Source organism: Leptonychotes weddellii, chromosome 8 (assembly GCF_054177405.1).
Source record: "Leptonychotes weddellii isolate Sample4059 chromosome 8, ASM5417740v2, whole genome shotgun sequence".
NCBI classification, from domain to species: Eukaryota; Metazoa; Chordata; class Mammalia; order Carnivora; family Phocidae; genus Leptonychotes; species Leptonychotes weddellii.
The window spans coordinates 11,786,742-11,798,951 of NC_138376.1; the positions used below are offsets into that span (position 1 = coordinate 11,786,742).

The 12,210-nt window shown below is 42.2% G+C and overlaps 1 protein-coding gene across 6 annotated transcripts in view; it reads right to left on the bottom strand.

Moving 5' to 3' along the window:
* Nucleotides 1-12,210, bottom strand: part of PHACTR1 (phosphatase and actin regulator 1) — a 458,880-nt gene that overhangs the window by 159,050 nt on the left and 287,620 nt on the right. The gene's annotated exons all lie outside the window — the stretch shown is intronic.

Genomic DNA, 12,210 nt, shown 5'->3' on the forward strand with positions numbered 1-12,210 from the left:
ACCCTCCAGTTCCATCCACGTCGTTGCAAATGGCAAGATCTCATTCCTTTTGATGGCTGCATAATATTCCATTGTATATATATACCACATCTTCTTTATCCAGTCATCTGACAGTGTCTCTTTTTGCTACACGATTTAGATCAGGATGGACCTAGAGGATATCGTAGTAAGTGAAGTAAAGTCAGACAGAGAAAGACAAATACAGTGTGATTTCACGCATCTGTGGGACCTAAGCAACAAAACAAACAAACAGAAACAGAAACAGAATCATAAATACAGAGAACAAACTGGTGGTCACCAGAGGGGAGATAGGTGGGGGGGGGGGGTGGGTGAAATAGGGGAAGGGGATTAAGAGGTACAAACTTCCAGTTATAAAATAAATAAGTCACTGGGCTGAAAAGTACAGCATAAGGAATATAGTCGATAATACTCTAATAATGTTGAATGGTGGCAGATGGTGACTACATTTACCGTCGTGAGCACTGAGTAATGCATGGAATTGTCAAATCACTGTTGTATACCTGAAGCCGATATAATATTGTATGTCAACTCTACCCCAATAATAAAAAATCTTTAAGGGCGCCTGGGTGGCTCAGTTGGTTAAGCGACTGCCTTCGGCTCAGGTCATGATCCCGGGGTCCTGGGATCGAGTCCCGCGTCGGGCTCCCTGCTCTGCGGGGAGCCTGCTTCTCCCTCTCCCACTCCCCCTGCTTGTGTTCCCTCTCTCGCTGTGTCTCTCTCTGTCAAATAAATAAATAAAATCTTTAAAAAAAAAAAAAAATAAAAAAATAAAAAATAAAAAATCTTTAAGATCCTGCATAAACCAACACTTTACTCCAGCTTCCCAAGTATAACCCAAAGAAACATAATCATTCCTGTTACTTTTTTTCTAAGACGGCACTAGGTGCCTTGCGACTTTCATATCAGTTAATGCTTACTGCATCAGGTTCTGCAGAAGGAGGATAAAAAGACATGGTAAATGGACACCTGGGGGGGCTCAGTCGGTTAAAGGTCTGCCTTCGGCTCAGGTCATGATCCCAGAGTCCTGGGATCGAGCCCCACGTCAGGCTCCCTGCTCAGCAAGGAGCCTGCTTCTCCCTCTCCCTCTGCCCCTCTCCCTGCTTGTGCTCTCTCGTGCTCTCTCTTCAAATAAATAAAATAAAATCTAAAAAAAAAAAAAAAAGACGTGGAAAAACTTTTTTTTCAATTTTTGAATGAGTGATGAATTAGTGACTTGGGAGAAATATCAAAATAGACATAATTAGAAAATTCCTTTAAAAGCACAAATGTGGGAGCTAGACAGGTCTGGGTTTATATCCTGACTCTCTCCATATAATATACCAGTTATATGACCTTTAGGAAAACAAACCTACACATTACCAGATGCCATGCTGCGCACTCTCTGTACGTTAATTCATTTCACCCTCACGATGACCCTAAGGAAAGGATGAGGCTCAGACATGTTTAAGAGAATTAAATATGTCGCAAGTGAGAGAGTCAGATTCAAACCCTAGGTTATTTAATGACAAAGCCAGTTCCTTTCCACCAGCCTGAAAACTTCACGAGGACAGACAGGACATCTGTTTTGCTTATGTTTGTGTGTCCAGAGTCTGGCACAGAGTAAGCTGTGAATAACTGTCTGTTGAATGACCAAATGAATATATGAATGTATGAGTGACTAAGCAAATTATAATGCTATTTTCAATATACTTTCTCTTTTTGAACCTTATTTTCTTTTTCTTCTGTTGGCTCCTTGTATGTATTCAAAGCCTGAACTGAATGGGTCAGCAGTCTTAGGGGTAGATAGCTCATGGTCAAAACAGATCTCCGGCTCCAGAATATTTGGCCATTAGTAGCAACGATGACTGTCACCATTGAGAACATTGAGGGTAAAGTGATAGCTGATTGTGGGGGTGCTGTCCCATGCAGCTAAGATGGACTGGATAGTTTGAAACACTTCCTTATGATTGTGACATTAGCATGACGGCTGAGAAGTGTAGTTGTAGGAAGTATGGGTTGAAGGGAAAGTGTCTAAATGGAAGGAAGGGTGATTATAAAAAGAGAAGGGTGAATTCCAGCCAGCTCTAAGGCCTTGGGAGCAAACCTCATCTTTATGATTGGGATAGGGTTTCTGGTGATGGTATTAGCATTGGTGGTGGAGGTGGGGACAAAGAATATCTAAGATGAGTCTACTTTGGGTCAGTTTTTTTTTTTTATTTTTTTTTATTTTTTTTTATTTTTTTAAAGATTTTATTTATTTATTTGAGAGAGAGAATGAGAGACAGAGAGCACGAGAGGGAAGAGGGTCAGAGGGAGAAGCAGACCCCCCGCCGAGCAGGGAGCCCGATGCGGGACTCGATCCCGGGACTCCAGAATCATGACCTGAGCCGAAGGCAGTCGCTTAACCAACTGAGCCACCCAGGCGCCCCTACTTTGGGTCAGTTTTGATGCTAAGCACTTAACCAGAACCACCTCATTTCTTCTGACAATAATCTTACAACTTAGTCATTATTTTTATCACCTTTTTATACATGTGGACTTAGTAAAGATCTCACAGCTAAATAATAGGGCCAATTTAAACCCTGGTCCTCCCCATTCCAGGGCCTGGGCTTTGAACTCAATGCTATTGTGCCTTTGGAGAATGTCACGGGGGCCATATTTCTCTTCCAATTAGGTTTTGTTGTGAGTTCAACATCTACATTTCTCATTGACATGGATCGGGAATTCGGGAAGGGCTCGGCTGGGTGATTCTGGCTCCAGTCTCTGATGAGGGTGCTGTCAGACAGTGACTGTGAGGGCTGGGGTTGGAGCATCTGGGAACTCTCTCTATGCTGTCTCCACCTGGGCTAGGTTGGGCTTCCCCCTAGGATGGCGTGGAGAAGTCAATTGCTCACTTGCCAGTTGAATGCTTCAAGGGTAAATGTTCCAACTAGTGAGATGGAGGCTGCATTGCCCTTTATGACCTAGCCTCTGTAGTCCCACAGAATTATTTCTACCACACCGACTACAAGCATGTTCCAAGCCCTCCCCTCCACCCAGAGTCACAGGAGGAGGAATTAGTTTCCACCCCCTGACCACGAAGTGGCAAGGTTCTGAAGAGTAGGTGGGATGTGTCCGACTTTGGAAACTGTAATCTGCAACGTGCAGGTTTGGGGATGGGTGGGGACGGGTAAGAGGGAAGGCACACACATGGAGTACTTACCATTTGCTGGAGGCCTCTTTTAACTTACACCAAGGAACTTTATAAAGGGAGCATTGTAATCTCTTTCCATTTTAGACCCGAGGACACAGAAGCTCAGAAATGTACCTGGCCAATGTCATTCCGCGCTGGCTATACCCCAGGCCACCTGACAGATGCTTATTACAAACACCACCTCCCACTTACGCTCGATTTATTCTTATCTGCATTGTTCATAGGAGGAAGCAGAGGCTAACTAGCTTGCCCAGTAAGCAGGCAGCAGAACTAGAATTCAGTCCCAGGTCTCTCCCTACTTACTATATTCTCCACCTTTTTTTTTTTAATCTTTTTTTTTAAAGATTTTCTTTTATTTATTTATTAGAGAGCGAGCGAGAGAGAAACAGCATGAGAGGGGAGAGGGTCAGAGGGAGAAGCAGGCTCCCCGCTGAGCAGGGAGCCCGATGCGGGACTCGATCCCGGGACTCCGGGATCATGACCTGAGCCGAAGGCAGTCGCTTAACCAACTGAGCCACCCAGGCGCCCTATATTCTCCACCTTTTAAAACCTCATTCATTTGCCCCATTATTCGGTCCACTGTGTATCTCCTCCCCCTTCTTGTGTCTTTCTTGGGTCTCAGTCCTTTTTGGATGCATGTCATCACATAACTTCCACATGGTGCTTTGGAGAGAATTAGAGGAAGCATCGAAACCATCAGCCCTCTGGGAAACTGCCCTTTTCTGTTGTTCTCCCAAGGCTGTCATATAGACATTCTGCTGAGCTGGCCAAAAGGCAATTTGAAAAATGGCTTTCTAGATTGGCAGTCGTGCGATTTGGCAGACTGAGGTATTAACTGCTCTGTTATAGATGATGCCAGAGGCCTCAGATCTTTTTCCTGTCAGGCTTTGCCTTCCTTCTGGGAAGCTCTGTGTGAAGCAGCCCCCTTTGCTCTGAACAAGAATCTTTTGACCTCATACCTTTCTTGTTTATGGTATCATGGGCCTTCCAAGAGAGAGCAGAAAGAGGCTGGTCTAAGTTTAGCAACCCTGGTGAGCTTAATATGGCTTTGGCAAGAAGATCTCGATACAAAGAGTCTTAGTTGGCCAAGAATAGCAATGGACAAAATAAACTCATTTTATTTTATTTTTACATTTTTAGTCATCATGTCTATTTTATTTTATTTTATTTTAATTCTAGTAGTTAACATAGAGTGTAATATTGGTTTCAGGTGTATAATATAGTGATTCAGCACTTCCATACAACACCCAGTGCTCATCACGACAAGTTACAACTCCACCCCCCCCAAAAAACCCAAATAATCCAACTAAAAATTAAACTCGTTTTAAAAACAATCAATGGAAAGAGAGAGAAAAAGAGAAGAGGGAGGGAGGAAGAAGGAAGGGATGGAAAAGGAAAGAAAGAAGGAAGGACTCTAAAAATGAAAAATAAAAAAGATTTTTTTAAAAAGGGATTGATAAGATGTTGGTTGAAAAAGGGAAAAAGAAAAATTCAAAAAAAAAATAAGGAAGGAAGGAAACAGAGGTTGGGGAAGTCAATCAGCTCACCATCTGAATATGTGCCAACCCCAAGTTGGTAGAAAGAAGGTAAGCAAGGTAGAAGAAGAAGCGTTCACATGGGCACTGCCATCTCGCGAGCTCCCCCATCCCATCTGCAGGGCTTTGTTACTATCACGTGATATCTAATTATACTTAATATTAAGAATAAGGGGCGCCTGGGTGGCGCAGTCGGTTGAGCATCCGACTCTCGACTTCAGCTCAGGTCATGAGCTCAGGGTCAAGCTCAGCGGTGAGTCTGCTTGAGATTCTCTCTCCCTCTGCTCCTCCCCCAACTCACGTGCTCGCTCGTTCTCTCTCTCTCAAATAAATAAATCTTAAAAAATATTAAGAATAAACTTTTCCATTAATTGACACAGACCTTAGCCGATCATAGACATGATCTCCTGTAGCACACACAATAACCTGCAATATACTTATCTGCTTTTTATAGATGAGGAAATTGAGGCTCGCAGCACCTTACCCTGCAGAGGCAACCCTGCTCCATGCAGTGTATTATGAATCAAGCAGGTGGCGGCAAGGGCCGATCCCTGGGGGCATATAGATTGAGTCCCAGAACAAGTTAAATTTTCCCAAGACTCAGTGACTCCTCCAGTCCCGGGCCAGGCCTCCTAGCACACAACCCTCTCCGACTCTGAGGCTGTCCCAGGCTTCAGAGTCTCCAGAAACTGCATCACTAATAGCTTTTCTGTTGACAGTAAGGCTATTTTGCTGTTTATGTGGGTGGAAATATGTTTTTTTTTTAATTATAATAAATATGTATTTATTATTTGAAGCCTAAGTTTATTTTCTCTTCATTTCATTTAAATGAGAATTTATTAATCCCTTAGTACATGCACTGCCATTTATGTAGAGGTGGTGTGGAAACAAAAGTAAAAAAAAAAACAAAAACCAACAACAATGAATAAACTTGAGCAACTGACAATGTAGTGGGAAAACAAGACATCACCCCAGAACTGAGTGAGCACAATCCCTGGGCACCCATGAGCAAGCCATTCCCTGGCCCCTCCATTTTTCTTTCTTAATTAGACTTTATTTTTAATTAATTAATTAATTAATTTACTTTTAAAGATTTTATTTATTTATTTGAGAGAGAGAGCACAAGCAGGGGGGAAGGGGCAGAGGGAGAGGGAGAAGCAGGCTCCCCGCTGAGAGCAGGGCTCCATCCCAGGAGCCTGGGATCATGACCTGAACCAAAGGCAGCTGCTTAACCAACTGAGCCACCCAGGCGCCCCAATTAGACTTTACTTTCTAGAGCAGTTTTGGGTTCACAGCAAAAGTGAACAGAAAGGACAGAAAGTTCCCATATATCCCCTCCCCCACCCACACACACCCACAGCCTCCCCCATTATCAGCATCTGGTCCCAGAGTGTTACATTTGTTTCAACTGATGAATCACCGCTGTCGTGTTACTACAATAACTACACTGGCACATCATGATCACCCAAAGTCTGTAGTTTACATAAGGGTTCACTCTTGGTGTTACACATTCAATGGGTTTGCACAAATGTATGATGACACGTATCCACCATTATAGTATCATACAGAATAGTTTCACTGCCCTAAAAATATCTCTGTGCTGCATCTATTCATTCCTGCCACACATATACACCCCCTCCCTAGCCCTTGACAACCACTGATCTTTTTACTGTCACCATGGTTTTACCTTTTCCCAAATGTCATATAGTTGGAATCATACACTATGAAGCCTTTTCAGATTGGCTTTTTTAACTTAGTAATAGACACTTAAGTTTCCTCCATGTCTTTTCACGGCTTCATAGCTCGTTTATTTTTTGTTTGCCTTTGAAGATTGTATTTATTTATTTATTTATTTATTTATTTATTTATTTATTTATTTAAGAGAGAGAGAGAGCACGAGCAGGGGGAGGAGCAGAAGCAGACTCCATGCTGAGCAGAGCCCGATGTAGGGCTCTATCCCAGGACTCTGAGATCATGACCTGAGCCGAAATCAAAAGTTGGATGCTTAACCAATGGAGCCACCCAGGCGCCCCATACATAGCTCATTTCTTTTAGGGCTAAATAATTTTCTGTTGCCTGGATGTACCAAGTTTATTTATCCACGCACTTCCTGAAGGACATCTTGGTTGCTTTCAAGTTCTGGCGATTATGAATAAACCTACCACAAATAGCCATGTGCAGGTTTTTGTGTCGACAAAAGCTTTCAGTCCATTTGGGTAAATACCAGCGGGTGCAATTGCTGGATTCCATGTCGAGAGTTTATTTTGTAAGAAACCACCAAGCAGTCTTCCAAAATGGCTGAACTGTTTTGCACTCCCACCAGCAATGAATGAGAGTTCTTGTGGTTCTACATCCTCACCACCACTTGGTGTTGGTCCTTCCACTTCTTAAAGCCCCACCGAACTGAATTATGTGGAAATTACTGGAGAACCAGAAATAAGGCCAAAAATGATTCTAGGCAACAAAACTAAATGTCACATCACATCCTGTGATGTCCACGTGACAGGGTTTCTCAGCACCTCCTCAAAGCTGCCATATTCTTACTCTGTACAAAATACTATTAAGTTAGACTTCCTGTTTTCCCAACCGATTAAGAATTAGAAGCATTCAATAGATGGAGACAATAAGCTATAAAACAAGACCCATGCATAGCCTGTTAATAAATGAGTTAACAAGCAAGTATGTGATCCTGCATTCTTTGGAGTCATGACTGCACATCAACTTCTCATAAATGGTGTTTATAAGAATGACCTTAAAATGATACATGCCCCCCGATGTTTACAGCAGTATTATCAACAGTAGCCATATTATGGAAAGAGCCCAAATGTCCATCAACTGATGAATGGATAAGAAAGATGTGAGATATATATATATATAAAATATACACATACATAATGGAATATTACTTAGCCATCAAAAAGAATGAAATCTTGCCATTTGCAAGGACATGGATAGAGCCAGACAGTATTATGCTTAGTGAAATAAGTCAGTCAGAGAAAGAGAAATACCATATGATTTCACTCATATGTGGAACCTAAGAAACAAAACAAATGAACATAAGGGAGGGAAGAAAAGAGAGAGGCAAACCATGAAACAGACTCTTAACTATAGAGAACAAACAGGTTTGCTGGAGGGGAGGTGGGGGGATGGGCTAAATAGGTGATGGGGATGAAGGATGGGCAATTGTGATGAGCACCAGGTGTTGTATGTAAATGATGAAGCGACTAAATTATACACCTGAAACTAATATTACACTGTATGTTAACTAGAATTTAAATAAAAACTTGAAAAAAAAAAGAATACCTTAAAACACTTGTTGAAAGAAGGAAATGGTATTCAAGATGCCACAGCTATTAAAAATTGAGAAGTCCCAGATTTGTGCTGCAGATTTGTGGTTGAAATTAAATGAAATGTATGTAAAACTTACTTAGCACAGTGCCTGGTACATAGCAGTGCTAATATATATTGGCTGGTATGTAATGATGATGATGATGGTGATGATGTACCAAGTGGTTCAACAATAAGAAGGGGGGCAATGGAAAGGGAAGAGCATTGGAATTCCTCCAGCAATAATTGAGATCCTACTATGTCCCAAAGTGAATTCCAAGGTAAATAGTATGTGGTTCCTCTCCTTGAGGAAATACTCGTCTAGCATGTTATATAATTACAATAGAATGTGATAAATGTTATACACATCTATGTATAAAAGTAGAGTGATAACACAGTTGAAGGGGCTGTTAACTGGGACTACAAGATTAAAACCTACGGTAAATACTGGAGCTAGGCTCAAAGGATTTTGTTATTTGGTAAGGGGTAGGCATTTTAAGATAGGACATTCCTGGCAGAGGGAACACACTATACAAAGGCAAGTTGTCCTGGAAATCATGGCACAGTCAAGAATGTAGATCAGGGTAAAATCAAAGAAAGTGTAGCCAGGAGATGGGCCAGAAAGTTCCCTGAAGGCCAGTTTATGATTAGCTAGCATATCATGGCAAAGAGTATGGATTTTATTTGGAAGGCAGCAGGTTGCTATAACGATCTTAAGCTGCGGGATGCCTGGGTGGATCAATCAGTTAAGCGTCTGCCTTCGGCTCGGATCATGATCGCAGGGTCCTGGGATCGAGCCCCACGCCAGGCTCCCTGCAGGGAGCCTGTTTCTCCCTCTGCCTGCCGCTCCCCCTGCTTGTGCTCTCTCTGTCTCTGACAAGTAAATAAATAAAATATTTTTTTTCAAAAAAAGGTTTTAAGCTGAGAAGCTACATGATTAAATGTCTGCTTTCACCGTGTACTCACACTGAAAGCAGGATAGAAACTGAACCTGAATGGGTAGAGCGTGGAGGGCAGGGAACCCAGGCAGAGGTTCTTGGGATCTTCTGGGATAGAGCAGAAGTCCTGAAATTGGAGAAGAGGTGACAGGTAGACTCTACGGACTGAGTGGTCTGTTGGAGGGGCTCCAGGGAGCAGAGGGAGATGTAGAAAGTGCAGTCAAACATAATTCTGAGGTCCCTAACTTGGGCGATTGGGCAATCCAATGAAGGAATTTTTTAGAAACCTGAGATTTATTTTTTAATCTTCTCTATCCTCTGGTAACATGAAAGAAGCTGAGTCTTTAATACCATTTCTTTTCTTTACACTTTTAAAAAATTTTTTATGGGGCGCCTGGGTGGCTCAGTCAGTTAAGTGTTGTTGGAGAGACTCCAAGGAGCAGAGGGAGATGTAGAAGGTGCAAACATGATTCTGAGGTCCCTAACTTGGGCGATTGGGGCAATCCAATGAAGGAATTTTTTAGAAACCTGAGATTTATTTTTTAATCTTCTCTATCCTCTGATAACATGAAAGAAGCTGAGTCTTTAATACCATTTCTTTTTTTTACACTTTTAAAAAAATTTATGGGGCGCCTGGGTGGCTCAGTCAGTTAAGTGTTTGCCTTCGGCTCAGGTCATGATCCCAGGGTCCTGGGATCAAGCCCCACATCGGGCTCCCTGCTCAGCAGGGAGTCTGCTTCTCTCTCTCCCTCTGCCCCTCCGCCTGCTTGTGCTCGCTCTCTCTTGCTCCTCAAATAAATAAAATCTTTAAAAAAAATTTTTAAGGTTTTATTTATTGAGAGCAAGAGAGAGTGCATAAGGTGGGGGAAGGGCAGAGGGAGAGGGAGAAGCAGATTCCCTGCTGAGCAGTGAGCCAATCCCAGGACCCCAGGATCATGACCTGATCAAAAGGCAGGCGCTTAACCGACTGAGCCACCCAGGTGCCCCAATACCATTTCAATTCCAAGCTTATTTGATATTTTCTTGCTCCGTCCAAGAGAACACCACTTGATTTATGCCATAAGGCTAGAACCAAATGAATGCAATTTATTTTTCTAAAAGTTTCAATTAGGGATAGACAAATGCGTACTCAAATTCCAAGCCCCATATGACCAAATAGAGTCTGAGGTGGGACCATCCAGTGTGGCCAGCTGTGGCCACATGTGCCTATTGAGCACCTGAAACATGGCTACTCCTAATTGAGATGTGTTGTAGATACACGATACATATAATTCATATCAGGTTTCAGAGATTTAGTACGATGAAAAGAATACAAAATACTTTTATACTGATTGCATGTTGAAATAGTATTTGGGATATATTGGATTAAATAAAATATATTACCCAAATTAATTTCACTATTTTTTTATTGCAACAACTAGAAAATTTTAAATTACATATGTGGCTCCCATTATATTTCTATTGAACGGCACTGGTCTAGGAAATTCAATTTTTGTGGCATCAATACTTAATGACTATATACAGACCAAGGGTATATTTTATATTATTGCTTTTCTTCCCATTACTGGGGAGGGTCTCACCACCTGATGTTTTCTATTATCTTACTATGTGTCCTTATTTTCATTAGACAGAAGTAGTTACCATACCACCTGTGGCAACATACTGTATTTACTCTACCTAGAGGGGGTGAAATAAATAGACATCAATCTGTCACTCAGGTTTACACACTTACATGTTTTTCATGTGTATCTGGGTCCTTGCAAAACTGAGCTCTGAGAGTAGGGAACCTGACTTGTAATTCCTGCCAGTGTCACCGGCTTCTTTGGGTCTGTATAAGGATAATAATGATCCCGTGCCCACTTCAGAGGGATATGTGGATAGGCACTTACAACAGACTTTGAAAGTTATTCTTAGGGCACGGTATCACTATAACGTCAACACAGTTTAATATAGTAATGGTATCTAATACTACGTTCGAAGCTGGAGGCAGGCAGAAAGGGCAAGGCAGTTGCCTTCGGTGGATATGGGTGGGGGGTACAGAAGGGAGAAGAGAAGTCAGACTAGGACAAACCAAAAAAGGGTGATCAATGTTAATATTTGTTCCCATAGACTTTAACGGTCCTATTTAGGTACTTAACACATTCAGCAACAGGGCTTCACTGGCTGGGAGAAGACTGGGAGCCCAGGGACCCCTCCTCATACAGGTCAGCCTGGCTTTGATATGGACAGAGCAAACAGGTTGGAGTTTTTTATGTTGATCATCCTGTTTCATGATGCTTTAAGTGTTAGGCTCATTTATGCCATGTGAGTTTCTCAAAGAGTCTCTCATTCATGGGCCAATTCTATGTTTTAACATATTTGCCCCTCAATAAATATCTCAGAGATGACACAGATGCTAAGAAAGGGAAATTGGGATAGACCGAGATGATTCTTATCACCTTCACCCAAGACAGTCCTGGTTTCAAAATACCCAGAGATTTGCCTTAAGGATGTCAATCTGGTGGAAAGTAGAGGCTGGGGGAATTGGCTTTTAAGAGGTATTTGCATAGCAAGCTATGGCTTTCAGTTGGATGTTATGCTTTTTTGAGGAGGCTGGGGGAGGGTTTATGATGATCAAGGTCAGGTTGGGGAGGGGGGGTTGACTGAAGACCCCCCTCAACCCAATTTATTTATCCCTTTGGCATTTCAGGGAACTTAGATATGTGGCAAAAGTAGTAAACACTCCAGATTTGTTTGCACAGGTGTTATAAATCCAAGCACTCTACCATTTGAAAACTCAGTAATGTATCACATCTACAGCCACCCAGAAGAAAAATCAAGGAAAGTGCTAGTTACATCTCAAGATGTTACAATTCAGAAATCTCTGCTAACTCAGCATTTGGCATTTAAGAGGTCCTCTACCCAAGAAGAATCAAACCAAAGGCAAATAAAAATGCCCTGCAAAACTGTAGCACGCCCCTCCCCCCACCGAAGTTTCAAAAAAGGTTACTTGTCAGTGGTGTTTACAGGGGGAGGAGGAGGCAGGTGGGGGGACACGAGGGGACTGAGGTGTTCTGATCAGAACTCAAAAGGCACAGTTTGAATTATATAATGGAGCTGCTGTGAGTCAGGTGACAGGCTCACCGAGTAATTCCCTGCAGAAGGAGACAAACTGCATGTTAAAAAGCTGAACAAATACTTTAAAAAATAAAAAATTAAAAAACCCAGGCCGTGAGTT